Source organism: Prinia subflava, chromosome 6 (genome assembly GCF_021018805.1).
Source record: "Prinia subflava isolate CZ2003 ecotype Zambia chromosome 6, Cam_Psub_1.2, whole genome shotgun sequence".
In the NCBI taxonomy this organism is placed as follows: Eukaryota; Metazoa; Chordata; class Aves; order Passeriformes; family Cisticolidae; genus Prinia; species Prinia subflava.
The window spans coordinates 25,982,804-26,005,694 of record NC_086252.1 but is presented as its reverse complement, the minus strand read 5'-3'; the positions used below and the strand labels follow the sequence as shown (position 1 = coordinate 26,005,694).

Genomic DNA, 22,891 nt, shown 5'->3' with positions numbered 1-22,891 from the left:
CCAGATTTGGGGCCAGAGCAACAGAACAAAGATCAAAACTCTTGGGTTTTGTTTCTTTGTTTGACCTAGACTTCTGGATGCCTGAAGCACTGTGTTTCCTCTGTGTTTACAGGGTATCTTAATGTGTAATTGCTGTTAATGAGGAATTCTTCAGATGTGGCTGTAGAATTCAGTATGCAATGCCCATGTATTAATGACAATACTGAATCCAGCAGGAAATGTCACCTGACCTAGTCCAGCCTGCTGGATGTCTCCACTCATTATTACCTCTGTCTGGACTGAGCCCAGTGGTGAATGCCTGATGGAAGGGCATCTCCCAGAGGTATATCTGCTGTTGACAAAGTTATAAAAGTTCCTCTCCCTGCCAATAAATCCAAATCCAGTCCATTTCTGAGCTCTCATTACTCTCATTCTGGGATTTGCTCTTTTTTTTTTTTTTTTTGTCTTCCCACAAAGAGATGGAACACATACATGATTAGGATATTACAGCTGGTAGCACCAACACACCAAATCCTTGTCTTCAGGATCTAAATGCTATCATATTTCACAGAGAAGCAATAAAAACGTTTCTCTTTCCTTTTGCATGATAGTGCACAGATGTGTGTTGTTACATAGTGATTTTCACAGCTTTGACATGGGGCAAATGGGACGAGCAAGGGTTTCTGGGCTGCCTCAGAGAGAAGCCCAGGGAGGCCCCTGGCTTGCATAAAATTGTTCCAGTTTATGTCAAGGAATTTCTCTTTCTTTTTTTGCTGCTCCCTCCTGCCCTGAAGACACAGGCACATCCTCAGCGGGTGTGCCTGAGCACAGTATCCCCATTGAGTTTCTTGGATTTACATCTGCAGTGTGTCAGACGTGCAATCTGGCAGTTGGCAGAGGAGTTTACTCATCTCCACCTCCTGCTGCCTGGAACAGCCTTATTGGCTCTTCCTGTCATACTACAGCTTAACTGCAAGCGTGTCTGTGAAAGCAAAAATTAAATTGCCCTGAAGTGTAGTTTTGTACATGTCTGCCATCAGACAGATTTTCAGGAGGTTTGTGAACACCACAATAGATGTCTGTTCATCAAGGCATCGCTGGCTTTCTTAAGAAGGTGGAGAAGGAAACTTGTGTGACCAGAAATCACAAGTGTCCTGTGACTTTCCTAGGCCTGTTGGAGAAACACTCACATAACCAGAGCAAATGGGACAGTTGGCATTAATTAGGAAAGCAATCCACATTCCTAGGAAACGATTGCAGACTTATTCTTACAAGCAGAGGCCAAGTCAAGCTAGCAGGAGAGGACCGGGGTGGGCAGGAAGGTTAGCAGGCAGAAGCACATTTAGAGCTACCTCTAAATGTGCTCTCTGTATTCTCAGAATATGAAAAGAAACGTAGCCCCCCCAGGGCTTTGATTTCCTTTCTTCATGGAGCATCTCAGGCGATGCCTAAGGAAAGAGCATGCGTACAAGGATAGGTCCATGTGTGCAGATGCACGTTTAATTAAACTGTTAACATACAAGATGCTTAAAGGTATGAAAAGATGAACTGAACAAACCCACAGCTAGCTCTTGACTGAATTTGCTGTTTTCTAGAAGCAGTGGGTGGGCTCAAGTTCTTGTCACTTGGGAAGCTCCCTCACATCCACCTTATCAAGGACTTAGCACAGTGACGGCTATATCAGTGGCAGCAGAGCTTGCTTTACATTACTTGGCTGACAGTCTGTCAGGTTCATAGCACGTTTGTGTAGGCAGGGACTGATATAAGATCAGTCCAAGAGCGAAATCAAAGAAATAGGAATGTCTGTAGGTGGTGGGTTTTTCCTGACTCCTTCCTTATTTTTCTCTTTCCAGTGGAATTCCTACACCGTGTCGCCTTAAGCTTTGATTTCAAACATTGACAATGAACTACATCCATCCTAAACTACACACTTCTTCCCTGAAATTATGGTCTGTCAAGTCCCACTATTATATGACTTGTGCCCAAGTTTCCACTTCCTCCCCTCCCCTTTGGCTCCCATCTGGTCCCATATCTCAATGCCAAAATGCCAAAGTGCACCGGGTGCTGTCCCACAGTCTGTGACCCTTATGCCAGGCAGCTGGTTGCCCTCACTGGTGAACCACTGCATTTGCATTTTGTAACTCTTTATTGGAGGGAAAGATGCAGTGCTGCCTCACAGCAGGGAACACATCATAATTGCTTCATTTGGACTAAATTTCACTGCTGAAACAGGTCAACTATTTTTTTCTTTATCTGTGCCCTGTATTTGGCCAGAGCTCTGTCTGTGCAGGCTCTCTCCTTAGCTCCAGATGAGGCCAGTGCTGTGAGGGTATAAGGTGCTAAGAAATGTCCTTCAGGGCCCTGCCTTCAGTAGTGGCTGCTGGAGAGATCCAGCTTAAGGTGAATACACAAGTTGATGTCTTTAGCACATCCCTCAGTATGTCCCCATCACCCACAGCTGCTCAAATAAGGGCATTAACGTTTATGCTGCTGCCAATCCCTTTTAGTATCCACCATGGATCTGTTGTTCATAAACTTGTCTAATCACTTTTTGAACTTTATTAGGCTGCCTGCCCTGCAGCCTCCTAGGAAAGCAGGTTCCAGGAGTTCCCCACTTGCTGTTTTACAGAACTACATTTTTTTAACTACTGTTTTGCTCAATGCACTGAGTTCTTGTATTACAGGATGCAGTGAAATACAGTTTTGTGCTCATCCAGCTTTTGTAGTGCTTCTAGTTACTCCTCTAGAACTTTCACTAACTCTAGTGTTCTTTCATCTGAAGTGCCCACAGTTTTTTTAAGACACAGTTTGCACCAAGGTTTCACCACTTTAGAGTCAATCTTTTGGAAGAAAGGAGTCTGAAGCCTGGGTTCTGATGGAGTATTTTACATAGATACATCAGGAGGTGATATAAAATGACCCATAACAAGCAATCAAGCAATGGGGTTTTGCTCTCTAGTTTTTTATGCCTTTTAAATACAATTTCCAGTTTATCATTCCAGTACTTTCAATTGTTAATGCACCACCAGGGGACTATTTATTCTTGTACAAAATAACTTTAAATTGTTATTGCATTACCAGGAGACTATTTTTCATTGCACAAAATAGCATAGGACAGGGCAGCCTGCTCTCAAAAAGCGGCTTGTGTTGAAGGAGTGGTGGATAGGTGGCAGGTGTGGATTGTGTGCTGTGATTATTCGCGGTAATTAGGATCCCTTTTTTGAGAATGATTGACTTGCCATCTGTGTTTCCATCACCATATCTTGTCTCCCCCCTCCAAAGTGGCAGTGACAGCTTTTACAAACACAACTTCAGACAACTTGTGCTGTAGTTGGAGACTCTGGAACAGAGTTCACCATAGTAATGCAATACACCCCCTTTATTTCTAGGGAGAGATTTAGAGGCCGTTTTTAAAGATGCTTCATTGGTTTTTGTGTGCAGCTGTTTAAAATGCAGGGGGTCTAAGCAGAATACAAAACCTGTGGCATGGCAGAGGTAACTTGGCATGGAGCCTGCACATCCCTGTGAGTAGTAGAAATATCATCATCCCAGTTTCTGACTCTTCACTCCCCTTGCCCTATACTGTCCTCTGTGGCTGGCAGGGAGGTACAGTGTACTTACTACAGCTGCCAAGCAAGGAATGGCAGCTGCTTGCTGCCATTCCTTCTCATCCAGTCTTGTGTTTCTCTGAGATCAGAATGCAGGAAGAAGCTAAATAATGAAAAAAATAGAGAATCCTTGCTCAGCCATACACTGGATGGCTTCTAATGCAGTGGAAGGAAAGGATGTTCACTCCTTGAAACCCACTGCAGGAGAGAGCAGGCTTATAATTCTGCCTGACACAATTCTGCAGTGACACCAGCAGGGCAGGGGTCTCTTGGGATGGCTCCAGTGAACACTGGAGCACTGTTATCTGTGCTTTAGACACAATGTGTGAGGTGAGTTTAAAAAAACACTTTTTAAAGGGAGGACTGATGGAGTAGTGAGATCTTCTATGGTTAACTCCTGTTTGCTTCTGTCGAATACATCCGTTATACTTCTGCTGTCACTAGATATTTCTATAGCTTTTTTGTTGTGTGTTTCCTTTTTTTCCCCTTACTTGGATGAATTTATTTTTGTAAGTCTAAGGAGCAATTTTGGAATTATACTTTTATTTTATCTTCTCAAATTTCACTTCATTTGAGACCTTTTACAGTTTACATAGAAAACATATTTGCACTCCAAACTGAATAGATCTACTGTGTTTTACTGATGAGGAAATTATCTTTTCCAGTATACAGGAAGCTTGACCAGAGGTATTAATGCAGGTACATAGGACAGGTAAATGAAATGTAAATCTAGAGAACAGATTTTGAGCCTGCAATCTGGAATTCATTGCATGCACTATTATGGCTCTGTGAGGAAGTCAGTGCTGTGAACTGATGCTGCAAGGTATTTATTTGACCTCTACAATCTGTTGGTTTGGGAATTTTGATCCCATTTCTGGCTTGGAGTAAAGTCAGTGATATCTTTTGTTCAACCTGTGAAACCTGTGGGACCGCGTAAATGCTCATAGCTCAGTAATGCCAAAATGTTGAGTTCAGGGGATTCTGCAGTCCCAGTAAGAGTTTGGAAATGGATAATTTTGTGAGGCATGTGTGTGCCAGAACCAAACACATCTTAATGATACCTCTGGCTTGAGAGACCCAGCTGTATAAACTATTCATGCACAAAGCTTGAAGTAGGGAAGAAGGACAGAATTCTTTTAAGCTATTCCAGCCAACATTTCCTTAATCATGAGCAGTCTCTTTTTTTTTTTTTTTTTTTTTTTTTTTTTTTTTTTTAATTTGCAGGACTTAGCATATTGTTAACAATAAATAAATAATGGTGATTACAAACAAACAGCTAATCCATGGTTTGTTGTATTAGTGGCTCGTTAGCTATGACAGCAACCTGTTCTCCATTCAAGGAAGAAAGCAGGACTGCTGCCTGAGCAGAAAAGTGTGCCTTCTCCCTCATTAGGGCCACAGCAGGGAGTGTGTTCTCATCACACTTCCATTTGTCTGCTTCTTTCAGCTGTCCTACTTTAAACATCTTGAGCTCCATTAGGCTCAGATTGTCTTACTGACATTAAACTAATTTGTCTGTCAAATTTGGGCCAGTGCAGAGAGTGATGCTTTCTGATTTTGCAGAGCAGAAGATGTAAATCAGAGCAGTGGAAGAGTTCTCATCTAACCTCTTCTACCAAGATGCCACATGAGTGGCAATAGTAATTTTCATTGGTACTTACATTATTTTTGAGGATAAAAAAGCATTTGTGGCTGTAGTCTCTCAGTTTTATGTATGTTTTGGGTTCATTTGAGTCCTGTTTTAGACTTGGGGAAGAAAGTAGGTGCATAGCAAGAAAATCAGATGGGATGGAACCCCTGTGCTTAAATTTTGTTTGAATTGGTTTGACCTGTCTGGGAAAACAGAGGTGTTAGGAGGCTATACACAAAAAGATCAATAGCCTAACGTAATCATATAAGTAATTAGGAGAAAAGAAAATGCAGCTCTGTGGTAAAAAACAAGACAGATTTGTGCTCTGAATAATTAGGTTAGTGCTCAGTTTCATTGCCTGTAAATCTGAAGTCCAGGAATTTTACCCCCACTGCAGTTTGAAGGCAGCCTGTGGAAATTTTATTTTCCTTTTTGAAAGTGTGAACGCAGAGACAGGAGAACAGAATGTATGAGAATCAGCTGAAGGCGGCATTTTGATATTACTTGTTCAAGTGAGGGAACAAGAAATCTCCCTAAGCAAAACACCAAACTAAATAGTCTTCCATGAGCTATCTGTTGTTAAGGGGGGCATGAAAGTAGCTCTTCTAAATGTCTCTTACTTCCTTTTGTAAAAAGAACACCCCAAAATGCAGAGGATAAGCAATCATACTTCAAGAAAATGTCTCCAGACACCGGGGGAAAAAAGTTGTGTATTTCTTCTACTCACAAGAAGCCCCTAAGAGCAATTTAGAATTGTTTACATGCCCCCAACCTGGACTGACCCAGAGAGGAGCAGATCTGACTGAGACTTGACGACTAACTAGAAAGATGTGGTGACCTGAAAGAAAATAACCCCTTTAAAACCTTCTTTAGAGAAGCTTTTTTGTTATCTGCTTGGCCCAGAAGATTGAGAACAAAAATGAAAAAGCTTTTGAGCCCGAATCTTTTCCAAGTCCTTTTGACAAGAGAAAGACTGACTGCTGTAGCCAAGGCGTGTATTCCCACTTGAGCTGTCCAGGACTCAAGACAACATCAAGAGCCTTCTTCCCTTACTCTCAAGAGCAGAATTCAGAAGCCCCAGAAGAAAAGGGTTTTTTGTTGTTTTGGATTTTTTTTTTTTTTTTTTTTTTTTTTTTTGGTAACATCAGCATTTAGAAGGGGTAACCAATTAATCTATGCATTTCTCTAAAGGTAGCTTTCTTGTTCAGCAGAGAAGAAAATTGAGGCACCGGGCTGCAACCGACACCAATTTTGCCTGAAACTGGAATGGGCCATTGGATCGATTTAAATGTACCCCTCTAAAACCAGTGGCCAAGCTCCTGTAGCCACAGAAAAGAGCCATACAAGTGTTTCCTCTCAACTGAACACCTCTGACGTCTTTCACTCCAAGTGTGAGCTTTCTGTAGGTACCTCTTGTGCTACTCGTGGAAGAATGAACATGTCATATCTACATAAATATAAAACCACATACTTTGCATCTCTCTTTTTTGGCAAAGTATGTGGTTTTATATTTATGTAGATATATGTAAATCCACTTTCCCTCTTTGAGGAGGAAAAAGAAGAGCAGAATTTGGTTGTAATTCATTTTCAGGCCACGTGGATATTGTCAGGCCTGGTACAAAACAAAGTAGTGTTGGTTACTCTTTGCTCCTTTGAGCTAAAGGCTTTCTGTACATTAGCATTTGTTTGCCTCCCATTTGTCACCGTGATTTCAAATTTTCAGGTTCTATCCACATGAAACTCCTTTGGGGTGTGGCAGAAGTTTAGGGGCTGTTTCTCAGAGAGAAATCTGTATGACTGAATGCTAAGGTAACAGCAGAGGATGGGATTATAGAAGTTGTCTTCTAAAGTCGGCTCTATTTCAGCTCCTTTGGCTTTTTCTCTGGCAATGCAAAGTCGGTTTGATCCATTTGTTGTGCCACCCTAATATCTGCCATTGAACTGGGAAAGGTTCTCCTGCAGTGAGCATATTTTGGGGTCCTGTTTCCCAGAGCCTCCCCGTTCAAAGCACTGGCAGCTTTCTAGGTTGCTTCCTTCCCAATGCACACTGTGTTCTGGATTCAGACAAAGAGATTGTGTTACAAGTTGTTTACTACCTCTGTGAGATATTCTAGGGCCACTAGTCAATCTGCAGAACATTAGAAGTACCTGCTTACTAGAGGCAGGATTTTACTGAGTGAATAATTGCATCCTGTTAGTGCTGAAGTAATCACCTTAGACACAAGCGATGCCTCCAGAGGGAGGTATGTTCTTTCCAAAATGCCACCCTGGACAGTTCATTTTACTCCCATACAAAGCTCCAGAATCTGTCTGACCATATTGTACTACAGGTTGTCATGTTTTCAGAGGATGGAATTTATGTTCCATGAAATATGCCATTGCCAAAATTAATAGGTAAATGAACAAAGCGAAACAGACCATTAGAGCAATTGTAATGTCACAGTTGCTGGGTTGTGGCACACAAGCAGAAACTAATGGGTAAACATAACCATATTATAGAGACAGGAGCCATCAATGTGCAGTACACAACTGTGGTTACACAACGGAGGGCACTCGACCGATGTGAAATACGACCTAGCAGTCAGGCCAGTTGCAGGGAATCTTGCTTGGAACAACACTTCCCTTGGCTGGTTTGTTTTAGCTGATGGGAAATTATAAATATCACCTATTTCACTCCTGTTCTACTGGAATTTCAGTTTCACTTTGATAATTTTCATAATCCTTTTTTTAGATATCATTATGGACAGTGATACTGAGATTTTGCCTTTGCAGAAATTTCCCAAGACATGAACAGATTGTTCCTGAATGTTCATGAAAATAGAAATTCAGCCAATGACCTTCAGAGTAAATGTTCACTCTAACACCTTGAAATCTTTGAAGCCCTTGCCTTTATTTCTGCTCAAAGCAATGTTTCATAATTTTAAGTGAGCACTCAAACAATATCTAATCAGTATAAACAATTCGTAGACTGAACTGTGTTTATATAGCATGATTAAAAAGCTTTGAATAGCTAACATAATTATAACATTCTATTAATGGACAGCTTGAGAGAAGCTACAGTAACAAATTATTCAACTAAAAAAATTACAAAGCTCAAAGATATGCAGGAACAGATCCATTGGATTCAGTATATTTATACTGATTTAGGCAAGTAAGATGGTGGATTAACTCCTTGGTTTTTACATCTTTCATTAAATTCCACTTTAGTATAAAACAAACTAAAAAACACAGAAACATTTTAAGAATTCAGATATTTAGAGGAGCTAACAAGTTCACCCAGAGCTTGTTAATGCAGTATTTACAGTCAGCATCTAAACACTTCAGCACTGATAGATTGAAAAAGCCAGCACTCTGTTCTTGCAGAGATGTACCCTGCAATACTGAAGTAGAGAGAGGTGGAGAGGCTTCTTTAAGCCTGGTTACTGGAGTGGTGCAATATAAATTAGAATACCATCTCTGGCCATTTGCTGATGCCAGGAGTGGGATTGATGCAGGAGCTCCTCCAGATCACTCCAGCCACTCAAGAGTTTACTCATGCAGGAGGACTTTGTCAGTGACTGACTAAAATAGATTCAGAGGTGCTTTATTCTGCTGAAGTGGTTCAAAGTAGTTGAAGCACAGAGAGAGTTGGGTGCTCAACTGTTTAGCTTTCTTTCAGAGATTTCACTCCATGCATATGCAAAAAGTAATCAGTTACTTTGGTCTTCACTGAGCAAGGTCTTTCGAGGGAATACATAGCAGGGAATTGGGTCCTAATAATGGTCTGTTACAGAGAAGGCTGCAATGGTTCAGAGCCAGCCTGAGCTACAGCCAGCATTGCTAATTACTTCCTCGCATGGCAGACCAAACAGGGGTTCCTCTACACAGCAAAACAAAACTCTGGAAGTGCTGTAGATGTGTCACACATGTTATTTAGCATATGTTTCATCAGCACAGAAGTGTTTTCACTGAACAGTATGTGAATTTATGTAACTTCTGCCACCTGGTATATTAGTTGTACTTGTGTTTTGACCTTACACTAGTTTTTACTGAATAGATACCCTTTGCTGCTTTCACCCATGGAAAACACAAAGCCAACTGAGATTTAAAATGCACAAGTAAATCTTGCAATTAGAGTCCTCAAAGTCCTGGTCCCATTTATCAAGAGAATGCTGTCTTACTGTTACACCATGCTACTTAAATGTGAGATATTGCTATGATGAGTGTAACCTATGACAAAAAAAAGTGAAAACTTGAACACCTTAAATGCAGAATTAGGTGACTAGTTGAGTGATAATATATTGCCTAACCTAATGAAAAGACATTACCTTTGAATAATGGACCACATCGTAGATTAAATTATCCCAAGGCAAGGTAGTAGGTGCTTCATGCAGACAAGGTCAATTACCTTATCCGGAAGAGCCTGTTTGAAGTGTATTATGAATAATTCACAGACATAGAAATTAGCTTTGAAAAAGTGTCCCAGCTATAATGTGGTGAAAGCATTCAATTTCTTTTTTAATGTATTTAAGATAACACCCAAAGGACAATTATGGCTGCTTAACTGTAAGACTACTTAAATGACAAGGAATGACAATTGTGTGGTCAAATTCACATTAATGCATTATGCAGAGGGAAGCATCTCCACCATGGTGAGATGCTGTCAGGACACAAGTAACAGATTTCAAACCTCGTATTTTTAAATGCTGAATGAAATTTGATCAAAGGCTGATCAATTTAGTAGCTTTTATCAATGGAGAAGACACAGTTGTTGCTGTACTAGCTTTGTTTGCTCTTGTTGTTCAGGCCTTTTAGTTCTTTGACTTTCTCATGTGGAAACGAAGGTTCAGAGTGATTAAATCACTTGTGTGATTTTGGAGAGTCTGAAAAATGCAAGGGTAGAACCAGAAGATTTAATTTTCCATCATTACTCAGAAGACCAGTCTTGTGCTATAAGCACTAAATTACGCTGTTTCCAAGTCGGTATTGTTGCAATCTAGAACTATTTAGCATTAGAGTTACAATGATGGCAGTAGCCATGGTAGCAGAATGCATGCTCACTTGACATATGATGACCTTAGGTGTGAATTAGAAATGCAATAAACCTCTAAGTCTGGGGAATAACATGCCCTCTCAGCATATTTTGATTCCACAGGCAAAACAATAACCTTAGCTTTCTCTCTTTGACTTTGCAATAAGTGGTAACGGCCAGGGGAAATCCCTCAGGGGCTGCAGTTTTCTAAGATGCCTGGCAAGAAGATGGCTAATTCATCAGGTACCTTGGTTTAAGTGTTGAAATGTAATAGTGACATTTCATGGCCTCTGAGTTTACCAGCTTTATTTGCTTGAAAGGGAGAGTTCAGCAGAATCTTAGAGGGTGCTGTGGAATTGTGTATCTAATGAGGCGTACAGCCTTCCCAGTCCTGTTTCCATTCACCTCAATGTCAAGAATCCCATTTAGCTCAGCAGGAGCAGGTCTGGGACCCTGGAACTTTCAATGGATGGTTTGAATAAAGGAGGATAAAAATTTGACACAGAGTCCAATTATAAAACAAGCTGTTAAAATATGTGGTGATGTAGGAATGCACCACAAAGAGGTAGGAATGGAAACTTGCATTAAAGCAAACACACTGAAAAATGTTGATTTTATTGCATGTGATTAGGTTTTCTGTAGTCTCCATCATCCATCTTTTCTCTAAGGATCAATTCTCCAAAAAAAAGCTCAAGAATTTCCTTTCCTCCCACTTCACACAGTTGTTGGCCTCCACCCCCATGTTTTCTGTGAGGACTTGATAAAGACTAATCTGAGTCTAAGAGACTTGCAAGCTGATGTTCTCATTTGCATGCGGGAATGTGAACAGATGTTTACATAGTAGTGTTAAGTAGGACAGCTGTGAGGGAGTCATTTATGTATTCCATTTAAAAGCAAAGCTTTATGGTTAAAATTTTTACTCACAATGTGGAAGAGAAAAGAAACCTAAATCCAGACAAATGCATTTCTTCCTGTGCTAGGGGTGGCTTCCTTTACACTCGTCAGTTTTCTGTGAATCTGAATTTACAGCATCACACAGATACCTCTTACCTAAACCTCTGGTATGAAATGCACCTTACCTTGGCCAGTTGCCTGTGGGTGGAAGAAAATATACGGCACAACATCAACATTGCTAAATGCTGTTTGACTGAGGGAAGAAAAATAGCACTGAGATTAGGGGAGGAAAGTTGTCCCTTTTCTTTGCAGGCAATGGCTTATTGCTGATTGTTTCTGCAGTCTGTTTTTAATGAAGCATGCATCAGGGTAATATTTGCCTTTGCATTTGTTCTGCTCTTCAGATGGGAAAAATCCTTGAAGTGTGTTACAGCCATAAATGTGTAACTTGTATTTATTAATTTCCTAACATAAATCTGCATAGAAAAACATCCATTATGGAGATGTACATATGCATGAAGTATATCTGTAGAGGGAAGAAGTTGGAGGGAGGGGCTCTCACATATTTTTAAAAGAAGTTTGCCCCTCAGGGATTTGTATTTTAAATATGAGGCTTGGGTCTGATCTTATTCATGACTCCATTTCCCCTGATGCCTGTCCCCCTAGGGTTCCATATTTGAAAAGAAAGCAGGCAAATGATGCAGACAGTTAAATGGAAGTGGCTGATCCCTGTTACTTCTTGCATAGTGTTTGGAGAACTCTGTTAATGTATACCTGGTCAATATCCTGCACCAGTCTGAGAGAAAAACTTACCTGCCTCAGATGTGTGGTTTCCACCCAAACACCACTACCTGATAGAGACCTGCATCTCTTCAAGCTAGTAGTTGACAGGATCTGTATTAAGTTATACTTGGATGGAGGAAAGTACACTCAATTAAGGAGCCTTGAGGAAGGAAAGATGGTGATGATCTTATGGACTTTTGATTCACGGCATTGATGCAGCCCACAAAAGGGTTTGTCTCATCAGCTATGATGAAAGGCCTATGGTGAAGAGGTTTTTTTTATGTAAAGTTCTTGATTCTCCCTTTGTGACACTTGTAGACAGACAGAATGGCTCCAATGCTGGTTCTTTCTCTGACCATTAAATGCAGAAGACATATAGGCCTGTTCAGCTTTGTGAAAGAGAGGAAAGACTAGGCCTTTCTGAGGTTGAAAAGTTGTCATTCTTCTGCAGCCTCTGCCCATTCTAGTATTCACTGCTAAAGTACAGCTCAGTGCTTCCTTCAGCTCCAGGAGCAGAAAACTGTCTTCAGCTGCATAATAATCTCTGTTAGTGACAGTAGAGCTACAGAGCAGAGCTGAACAGTTCATATTCTATCCACTACAGTCTGTGCAGGAATGTAAATACACACCCATGTTTGTTATAGCTGTATAGAGAGATACACAGGAACCTGAGACCAATTAAGTAGCAAAAAATAGAAGATCTATTTGAAAGATGTAAACCTGTTGCTAACAGGGTGAAGAAAAAAGAGCTGCAAATTGATTAAGCAATCCCACAAAGAAGACAGATTGTTGTCATCCTGACCTTTAAGGCTGGTCAGGATATATCAATAGAAGCATCTTCTGAGTACAGTGTTTTATGATTTTTTTTCATTTACATTCTCTTGTTTTTCTCTTTATGTGCTGGCTTGAAGCCAGTTCATTTCATGGTCTTGCCTATACATATGTTCTGCTACAGCTGCATTTTTCCAAAGTGCCCAATTTCACAGCACTCCAGCCTTCCTTAGGATGACAAATGGTGCCCCTGCTGCTCTGACCAACAGAACTGTAATTGCAGCCAGAGACAGGCAGAGCTGAGCTCACGCCACGCTGCAGTGTGGGTATATCCTTAAGTTGAAATCTGACTGCATGTGCTTATCGTAGCTGAGTTTCCGATTCCACCACTTAAGGCATTAACTGCTGACATTAATTGTAACATTGAGGAAAGCAGAATTGCTCTGCAGTTGAAAGCAGTGTCAAATCAGCAGTTATTTATTTACCATTGCTCTGTAATGTGTTGTAACACATCAGACTATAAAGAAGTTTAATGAGTTGGAGTAATGCCTCTCAGAGATACTGGAAAGCAGTTTGACAAGTTATTGGGAGGTTTTTTGTTCACTTTTGTTGGTTGGTTGGTTTTTCATTGGTGTTTTTTTTTTTTTTTTTATAAAGCTCAAACCCAGACTTTCTGCACTGCTGTGTTGGACTTTTTGATCATAGGAAGTACAACTCAGAGTTGTCTTTTGCCAACTAACATGCTTTGAGAACAAAAAATAAGCAATCCAGTTCAACTGGCCCGGTGAGATTTCAGTTCAGTAGGGATGTGACAAAAGGGTAGGAGGGGATGCTCAGAGTGTGGTTTGTACACTGTCCAAGCTGACTTGCTGGCTCATAATTGGTGTAAGGCTGAGAAATGTGCTTATATTATTCTCTAAGCTCTCTTGTGGGTGTTGGTGTCATATTTAGTTGTTTACAATGCCTGTCCTGTGGAAGACAATGGATATATTGCATGCTCTTCCCAGGGACTTTACAGCTTTTTTGCCATTAAAAACCAAAGAAAATCAACCAAAAAAACCAACCAAACAAAAATCCAAAACCAAAGGAAAAGAAACAAACCCCCGAACTTAGGGCTTTTTATCTACAACTGCATGGAGGGAGATACTGGACTTCCCTCTTAACCAAAATTCCCACTTACCGAGGTAATATTACAAGAAACTTGAGATAAAGAACTTGAGAGGTGATCTCATTTTCCAAAGGTGTCTTTTCAAAACAGAAACACCATCCTAATAATATCTGAGAGTGCTACTATCAGTTTTAAGAAACCCCTCAAATTTACTTAATTAGCGATTTCAGCTTTAAAGTGATTAGCAATATGTTATTATCTCTTCTAATTTATATTCTATTAAGACTGTTTTTCTATTTTTACTCTAGTTCAGATATTCAGCATGTTTACTACTGATATTTTCTGATTTCTTTAAGATCAATCTGAGCCGTGAAATTCAGTAGTTATAATCAGCCACTTACAGGAGGCAGCCAGTGGTTGCACTCCAAAAGGGCACACTGTGGAAATGACATGGTCCTAATGACTTTCTGGTCAGATTCACCCCAAGTAAATAGATGTTATTCTCTACCTGTCAGCTGTGCTGTATTAACCTGGGAGCTGAAGGACAAGGTGTGTTCTCATTGCTTTGTGAATCAATAGTGCTAATAAAGATTCTCTATACCTGAATCTAGATTTTATTATTCCTAGAAGCTGCCATTGCAAGTGCAATGGGAACAAAATTAATCTGTCTTTTGTGGAGGGTTGTCAAATCTGAAGACAGTCCATTTGAGCCACTAGCAACTGTATTGGTGCAATGTGAGCAGGGGTAAAAAAGGTAATAATAAGGATCCTTTTCTCATTATTAATGCTGGTAGTTAAAACTGCATATACAGGAAACAGTTCTGTTGAGTAAGGTAATTCCATTTTTACTCAGACACTTTTCAAAATAAAGGAGTGGGGAAGAACTGTTATTAGTATATGTAGTTTCTCCCTAAGGACCAAGCAAAGATTGCTTTCCACAGCATGTTTTTCTGTAACTCATCCAGTCTCCTAATAAATGTCCCAAATGTCCCCATTTTATCTATTTTCTTTTTCTAGCTTATCCAGTTGCATCTCACTGTGGGCGGAATCCAGCCTACTGTCCATGATTTCTAGCAAGAATTGTATTAATCCTTGATTAATTCAACTCAACTTTACTCCATGGGGCTTGTGTTCATAAACGAGGAACCTGCTCTGAGCTATACCCTGACTTTCAGACCCCTCTCAGGCCAGGCTGTAGCCCTGGGGTATTTTGGGCTTTCTTGGTGACAGGCTCAGGCTGGCAGGTGAGAGCACCTGAGCCTGGGAGCTGTGCACAGCTGGGTACTCCATTGTTGCATTAGGTGGAGTGCAGGAGGTGCAAAGTGCTACAGTTAAGGTCCTTACTCTTCATCCATGCCCATTCTCAGGGGTGTGAGCTGTCATAATGGATGATTCGAGAGTAAATTGATCAAATTTATAATAACTAATGTTTTTTAGCCTCTTTAAAAATAGGTCCTTCAGGCTGGTATATCACTTGCTGCATACCTGCAGATGGTGCTTTTGCCTGACTCAGTAACAGCCACAGAGTTTTTCTAAGGCATTCTCACATCCTGAATCTGTTTCAGAACAGTTAGAAGCAGGAAGAATCAAAAAGCTGGATTAAATTGTCTCCAGGGTTCCTCTCCAGCCTCAGCTTCTCTGTCTTTCTGTGAGCAGCCTGATGCTCAGTGGGTGTAAATCAGGACAGCTACCCTGATTTCACTGGAGCTGGATGCTTCTACACTGGTTGCTGGATCTGTCCATTATTATTCCTGGAAAACAATAGTAAATGAATGAGCTACAAAGTGTTTCTTTCTGTAAGTCTTTCCTGCTTTCCAGTCTTTCCAGTAAGACAGTTACTTATAATGTGGTTTTACTGTTCTGTAAAAGTTTTTTCACTTCAATATTTCCATGAATATTAGTTGAATACCAAGTTTGCTTGTGGTAAAATGATTGGTTTACACTTTGATGCACCATTCGTAGTCATCAATGCTTCAACTATTCCCCTTTGTCCTCTGCAATCTTATTTCTAGCCTCTGAAAATGCTTTCATCTATGAAAACTTAAATAGCATTTCAGAACAAAAACTGCTGTGATAAACTGCTACTCTCACCTTGCAGTATTTTATAAGGTGGATTAGTTCAGTGCTCTCTGCTTTCCCTGTGGCCCTTTCACATCCATTATAAAATCCTTTAAAAAGAAAGCTCTGAAGAGCATATGATATGTCTAAACTTATAAACTCACTCATCCCTCCCATGCTTTCCTCCATTCCATGCAGGCACCTCAGCCAGTTAGCTCATAAGATAACGTGGGTAAGACTTCAGTAGGACACAGACAGAGTGGGTTGTGTTATTGGCTGACTACAGGGTGGCTGCAGATGTCACTCCTGTTGTCTTCCTCAGGCCCTAGAGAAGCACTGAGGAGTGTTGGTCTGCTGAGAGAGCCCCAAAATCACACATGATCATTCAGTGTCCCGTTGCAGGAACTGGAATTCCATAATCTGGTTTATTTTCTCTTTATTAATCCGTTAATTTGGCACTCACTACTGTTTATTATCACTAAGCATTTTTATATTTCTGCAGAAGAGCTGATTAAGAGTGAAAACCCATTTCCTGGGCACTGTATTGAGCCACCTCACAAGGTGGCATTCCAGTGGAAATGGGTGTGAGGATACTGCTAATGAGGATGAGAATGAGCATGGAAGAGCTGCTTGAGCAGTGTGAGGGCAAGAAATGACGGGTTCATCATATTGCCATTATCCCTACTGGCTGTATCTATGACATAGGGAAAAAAATCCAGACATTTGCTGAGCAGGAGCTGCTCCTCTGGCCCAGGCAGGGTTGTGTTGGAGCCCACTGTGGTTTATCCATGGTCATTATTCACTTGCAATTGAATCCAGAGCATTGATGGGTTTCTGGTCCCAGTACAGAGTAAGGATGTGGCAGGACATGCATCAATGTCATAGGCTTATCTGCTAAGGCAATGTCAGGCTTGTTTATCTGAATTTACCTGGAGGATTTAGGCTAAACAGAGAAAATGGGAAAAGAAAAGAGGAATGAGGAAGGGGAAAAGGAGTTGAAAGCAAGAGGGAAAATTTTGAAGTGAAGGTGAGCTGGAACGCAGAAAATAAAGGAAATTAGAGAATTTTTTGTTTCAGCAGGGTAGGATATCCAGTTCATCTTCAGCAAAACTGCTGAGGATTCAAAGCTGCCATTTCCTGTTCTGTCATTTGTCCCTAAAAGCTATAATCTTCTTTGGGTTGTTTGTTGTTGCTTGTCCTTCCCAACCTGCATGCCTTCAGCTGTTCACATAATTTCTGTTGTTTGCTGGAGTGCCACTTGCATCTTTCAGAAAACTTGTCACAAGGCCAAAATTTTATTGAGAAAACAACCCAGCCTGGGCTGGCAGAGGAGAATGCAAATACTCATTTTCAGCCTTCTTAGGCCTTCAGCTGGGACATTCACGAGGCACAAAATTTCAGTTTGGATGTAGCTTTAATGCTCCTCAACATCTAAAAGTGTTTGGGTTTGAAATCCTTATGTTCATCCTCAAATCTGTCTCTCAAAGGCTTGATGATGATTTTGCTGTTGGTGAGGCACTCTAAGTGTGCAGTGGCATTAACTCTGTCATTGCAGCTCAGCAGTTCGGCTCATTAGGCTCATGTTAAATGTAGAAGAAGTAAAGGTCCATGTTTATTTACCTTCTTTCTGCCCATTCTCATCTCATCTATGAGAATATCTTAACAACTCCAGAAGAACAGAGCACACTGTGATGGTAACAGCTGCTCCAGAGGGAGAGCAGTTTCTCTGCTTAAGAGAAGGAGACAACTGCTACTGTGTGAGGTTTTTTTTATTTGGGTGGGGTTTTGTTTGTTTGTTTGTTGTTTTAAGCAATTACTTCAGCCTGGGACTCTGTGAAAGCACCTTAGAAACAAAGCTGTATAACAAGAAACAAAATGTCAGCAAAGTGCTGCCTTTCCCCACCAGAAATTTTAATCAAATCCAATGAGGTACTTAGCAATGTTGGCTACACAGTTGGTATGCAATACAAAAAGTGACTGTCTTTGTGCACTGTTTGGCCACCTGTATTTTCCAACACAACCATGTTTGTCATCTCTGAAAATTAGGGCAGTGATATGTGGGTTATAGTTTTAAGAGAGAAAAAGGACAATAAAATTGATAGAGTCACCATGGGGAAGGTTTTAAGTAAAGGAAGGAAATATTGGATAGTCATTATGTCTGTACTGAAAAAAAGGCATAGAACAGGTGTGTGTCCCCACAGAAGCAGAGTGGTGTGGTACAAAACCAACTGGGTGGCTCACAGAGTAAATAGTGTTCAAAGGAACCATGACACTGAGGATTTTCATTTTTTCCTGGTCCATATTACATATTATTTTTCCCCAAGATAACCTGATCTTGACTTAAAAGCAGAGTTGATTGTGAGGTGCAGAGAGCCTGACATCTCAGGGGTGAGTGTTGCTTCCACGTGGTGGGGGCAGAGCCATGAGACCCTTGCCAAGGGCTGTAAACCAAAGAGCAGCATTTTCACTGGTAAATCTCAGCATCCCCTTCAAAGAATGGGCAGCACCTCGTGGTTAATGCAGCACAGCCTGAGCTCACCCCAGGCTGAGTTATCAGTTTATTTTCCCAGTGGTGAGAGTAGTTGTTTAAACCAATAGAGATTCTGAGTCATTAATACCACAGACTTCACTGAACAAACAGCCTCTAAAAAGGTATTAATTATGTGTTTTCAAATAAATATGGAATATTTCTCCAATTTGTCCCTTTTTTTATGTCCAGAATTCTTTTAAATACTTTTTATTTGATTTATCAAAACTGTATTTTTCTCTGGTGAAAGGGCAAACAGGAATAATTTGGTTTTTTGTCAATTGAATGTTAAAAATTCCAATATAAAAGGTTGTAAAAGTGTTATGATGGAAAAAATCAAGTGTGGGCGAACAATATCTTGGTAAACCCTTGCAAAAATATTGAGTCAGTCTTCCCCTCTCACTGCTTTGTCCATTTATTCAAGAGCCTTTTAAAAATGATTATCTGAGATGATAATTTGTACTCTGATTTGGCCTCTGAATTCAGTTACTCAGGCTGAAATTGCCTCATAGATTTGTGTATATATACAGACATATGTATGAAAAAGATCTGCTAACTGCTTGTTTCACATATTGTTCAATGTATCAGGTGAGCCATTTGCAGGATTTGGTGTTGTTGAGATGTTGAGGTTAGTACAAACAGGTATTTTATGGTTTTGAGTGAGGTTTCAAAGAGTTGGCATTTATTGCTCTGTGTAATTCTACAGTCAGTATTTTCCTAATTTTCAGTAGCTCTTGATATGTGAATCTTTCCTTTTAAAAGAAAACATCACAGATGTAGATTAATTTACATTTTCATCTGTAAAATTAATAGATGTAAGATTTTACAAATTCAGTTCTGCTTAACTCGGTTTGAATTTGGAGGACAAAATGAACATGAGGATTTCCAAGACAATGTTGTTTGAATACAATATGCTTTCAGTGTTTCAAAAGACAAATGCAAAGAAATTGACCTGAAGTGGTGGTGAAAAGTCCTTTAACTGATCTGTTTCAATAGCTTGGGTACCCAAAAAACCTTGACTGTTTTAGGGGTAAGTGCTGTGTCAGACTTTAGGTTTATACAGCACAGGAGTTTAACAAAGGATCAAATTTATCTTGCTGTGTTTCCATAATTAGATTTTTGTTTGTTGCCAGAGCAAGAACAAACTGACAAATCATGCAGACAAATCTTGACAAATATTTTAAGTATAATACTTCGAAAAATGCATGGCTTTGTTTTAACTTGCACTGTATAAACATAAAAGTCAGTACTAAGACTTTCTGCCTGTATAAAGGCACACTGAGTCCACAGAGTTGCTTGGAATTTATACACACAGTGATATGTGTATAGTGTGTATAAATGCTCTTGGAATGTGCTGCTTCTGCCACTCCTTCAGCTTCTGAGTGCCTATGCAAATAATTCTTGAAAAATGCCATTTAAAACATGAGCAAACCTACACCTTTGAAAATACCTTGTATTGCTACAAATGTCAGTGCCTCCTAATACAGAAAATAAGAGAACTGTCAGTATGAGGGGAATTTAAGAAGAGAGTTTCTTTTAAGCTTGTGGAAGGACACCAAATACATATTCAGCCGTTCTTGTCCCTGGAAGAGGCAGATACAGTCTGCACAGTCACCCTGGCAGTGCAGGTGAATTTGATCTCCATCTGCATCTCCTGAGGATCACTTAAACCAGCTCCACGTGTCTGTTATGCTCTTCATGTCCTCAGCCTCTGTGCTGGTGGGGAATACAGCTGGTGCCAGCCTTGCTGCTGCTGAGGCAGGTTCCTACAGGGGAGCTACCAGTGACCAGCTGAGTTAAGCACACTGCTGGAGCAGATAGGGGAAATCTGCTGGAGAACTGAGAGCCCAGAGGAGCCAGACCCTCCCTGCCTTGCTGGATGGACACAGACTGAGTTCTTGTCCATGTACTGCACTATTGTGTATGTCAGGGTGTCCAGAGACTTCCTTGGCTCTTTGGATGCACACACCCAGCTGTTGCATAGAGAATCCACAGAAGATGATACCCCTTATTCCTTCCTTTCAGAAGATCTATGCCAGCCATCCCCTCTATAGTCTGTGCCTGAAAGCTTAAAGGAGTGTTTGGTTTGATAAAAAAATTTGATCTGTCTGCCCACTTCTTTTCTATTATTTCATAATTCATTATAATTTTATCTCATTATAATTATATTATTCATATTGTTACATTATGCCTATATTATATTTATTTAAATACTACAATAAATCATGGTAAAAACAGTGGTGTAAATATCACAGCTGTTTCTAGAGGCTTCCAGACAATGACAATACTGTCATCCTGTCCTCTGCAGGAAATACAACCAAAAAATTGTGTTTTTTGAAGATTTTGTTATAAAAATCGAAAACTTCCTAAGGCAGCTTAAGCAGTGCAGAAGGAAATAGCTGGAAAGAACCTGGTCATTGTTCTACTGTTGGTGAATTTGTTCACCTGGGACTTGTTTGTTTTGCTTGGTTGAGGATATTTTTTCACACATATTCTCCTTCAAAACCATACCATGGAGTTTAAAGACATCAAACAATTTTTCTCACAGAGGATTTTTTTTCCCATTATAAATAGAAAAAAAAATGCATGGAAAATAATACTTTTAATTGTGCAGTAGGATTTTGGCAACCTTTTTTACTAAATATTGTGTTGCTAGGAGCAGTGTAAGCACATAATGAAGAATTAGTAGCACTTCTTATTAATGGACTTTTTAGTTTAGAAGTATTAAAGTAGAACTCTACCGACTTATGTTACCATAAGGTGATAGGATCATTTTAAATCCTTGCTTAGTGTCATTGATTTGATCTGTGGCTTCACCACAGAAGGGAAATTAATTCATTTTGAGGTGGTGGAGAATTGATAATGTTTTGGAAAAATTGTAGTACCATAATTACAGAAATGAAGATTCTGCAACAAATCTACAGACCTAGAAGAAAGAATTTTAATCAACACAAGTTGGCCAAACTCAATCTCAGTGCAAGACATCCTCTAGCTCTGCCAAGGTATAATGGTGTAAACTTTCTGGAAAGAACTCAGATTGATTGGCAGTGCTTGTGAAGTATTGCTTTACTTCACCATTACAGGTATGTGACATACAATATAAGTTTGAGAATTCCTAAACTCTGCAGTTGTTGATAAAGTACCGTAGATTTGGAAGAGCTTTGATGAAAATCTCTCATGTGTTAAAACCTAAGCATTTGGAAAGGAGTTTTGAAGAATCAGGGCATAATTTTTCTTAATAATATAATTGATTTATAGGGGACTAGTTAGTGAAAAAAATCAATTCATCTTGGGTAAAGGTGGCAGAACTCTGCCTAATTAATAGAATTTTGGAAAAGACACTAGTTTTTTATAGCCTGTTCCCTTTACGATTTGAGATTGTTTCTTATAATGTTGACTGCTGTATTTTTAGCACCGTATTTAATTTAGTTGTAAATGACTCAAACTGTGGTGCTTCTACCACTTCCCCAGTCTATACCATAACTCTGAATGTGCATGTGTTTTCTTGGTATTGCTCAATAAAACAAATAACAACAGATCTGAAAAAGACGTCAGAAAATTACTTATTCTTAATACACGCGAAGGATTGCTCATTTCAGTGGTATATTTAAGTATATAATGACTTCCTCCAAAGAAAACTGACACAGATTGTATTTGATTAATGATCAGCATTATTTGCTGTTGGCCTGAAGAATTTATCTTTATCTAAATATTTTTTTTTCCAGAATGGGCACTTTTAAAATTAGATTAAGCACTTCTGTATAATATCTATTTCTACTCCTAGACAAATCACCCTTTTATTCAATTAACATTACTATTCCAAGCTTTACTGAGTAATTTCCCAATAATATCGTACAGAACTGTTTCACTGGCTGCAACAATCAACTTCTGCAAGAAAATCAGCTGAATAGAAAAGAAAATATAAATGTGTTGGCAATAATATGAGGCCTAAAATGAATGTGAACATTTTTGTAAGATGAATCCTTAGATGTACTTGGATTGTGTTTTTCTAATGAATACCTCTGGGTATTGGTCAAATTCGTCATGTCCTAATTGTTGGTATCATGAGAATGGAGTTGCTCTTCCTATTTTTATTTTCCTTTTTTCATGCATTTACAGTTCAGCAGTCTAAGCTTAGAAGAAAAATAAACATGAATTAATTTTGCCAAGTGATTCTAAAACTCATTTTAATTAGTCCCCTACATTCTACAGTTAACCTTGATTGCATTTCATAATTTAGATTTTCTTGCCTTGTAAATGAGAAATACTCCCTACTAATAATGTTAGTAAATCAGAAGAATAAATTGATGCATCTTTCTTCATTAGCCATACGGTTTATTTTTCCAAGCTCCTTTGATCAAAAAGTCTTGATATGTCAGTTTTGTTAAATTTTGCCATCTACCTGTATGTATAACTGATTACATTTCTTGATTTAAGGATTAAGGAGTCAATGAAAAAGTTAGCTGAGCTGGAAGACAAAGTCAGTCTTAGAAAATATTCACCTGTGAATTTCATTACATCA

At 39.6% G+C, this 22,891-nt stretch overlaps 1 protein-coding gene across 1 annotated transcript in view; it reads left to right on the top strand.

The window, feature by feature from the left end:
* CNTNAP5 (contactin associated protein family member 5) overlaps positions 1–22,891 on the top strand; it is a 269,761-nt gene that overhangs the window by 188,231 nt on the left and 58,639 nt on the right. The window lies entirely within an intron of this gene.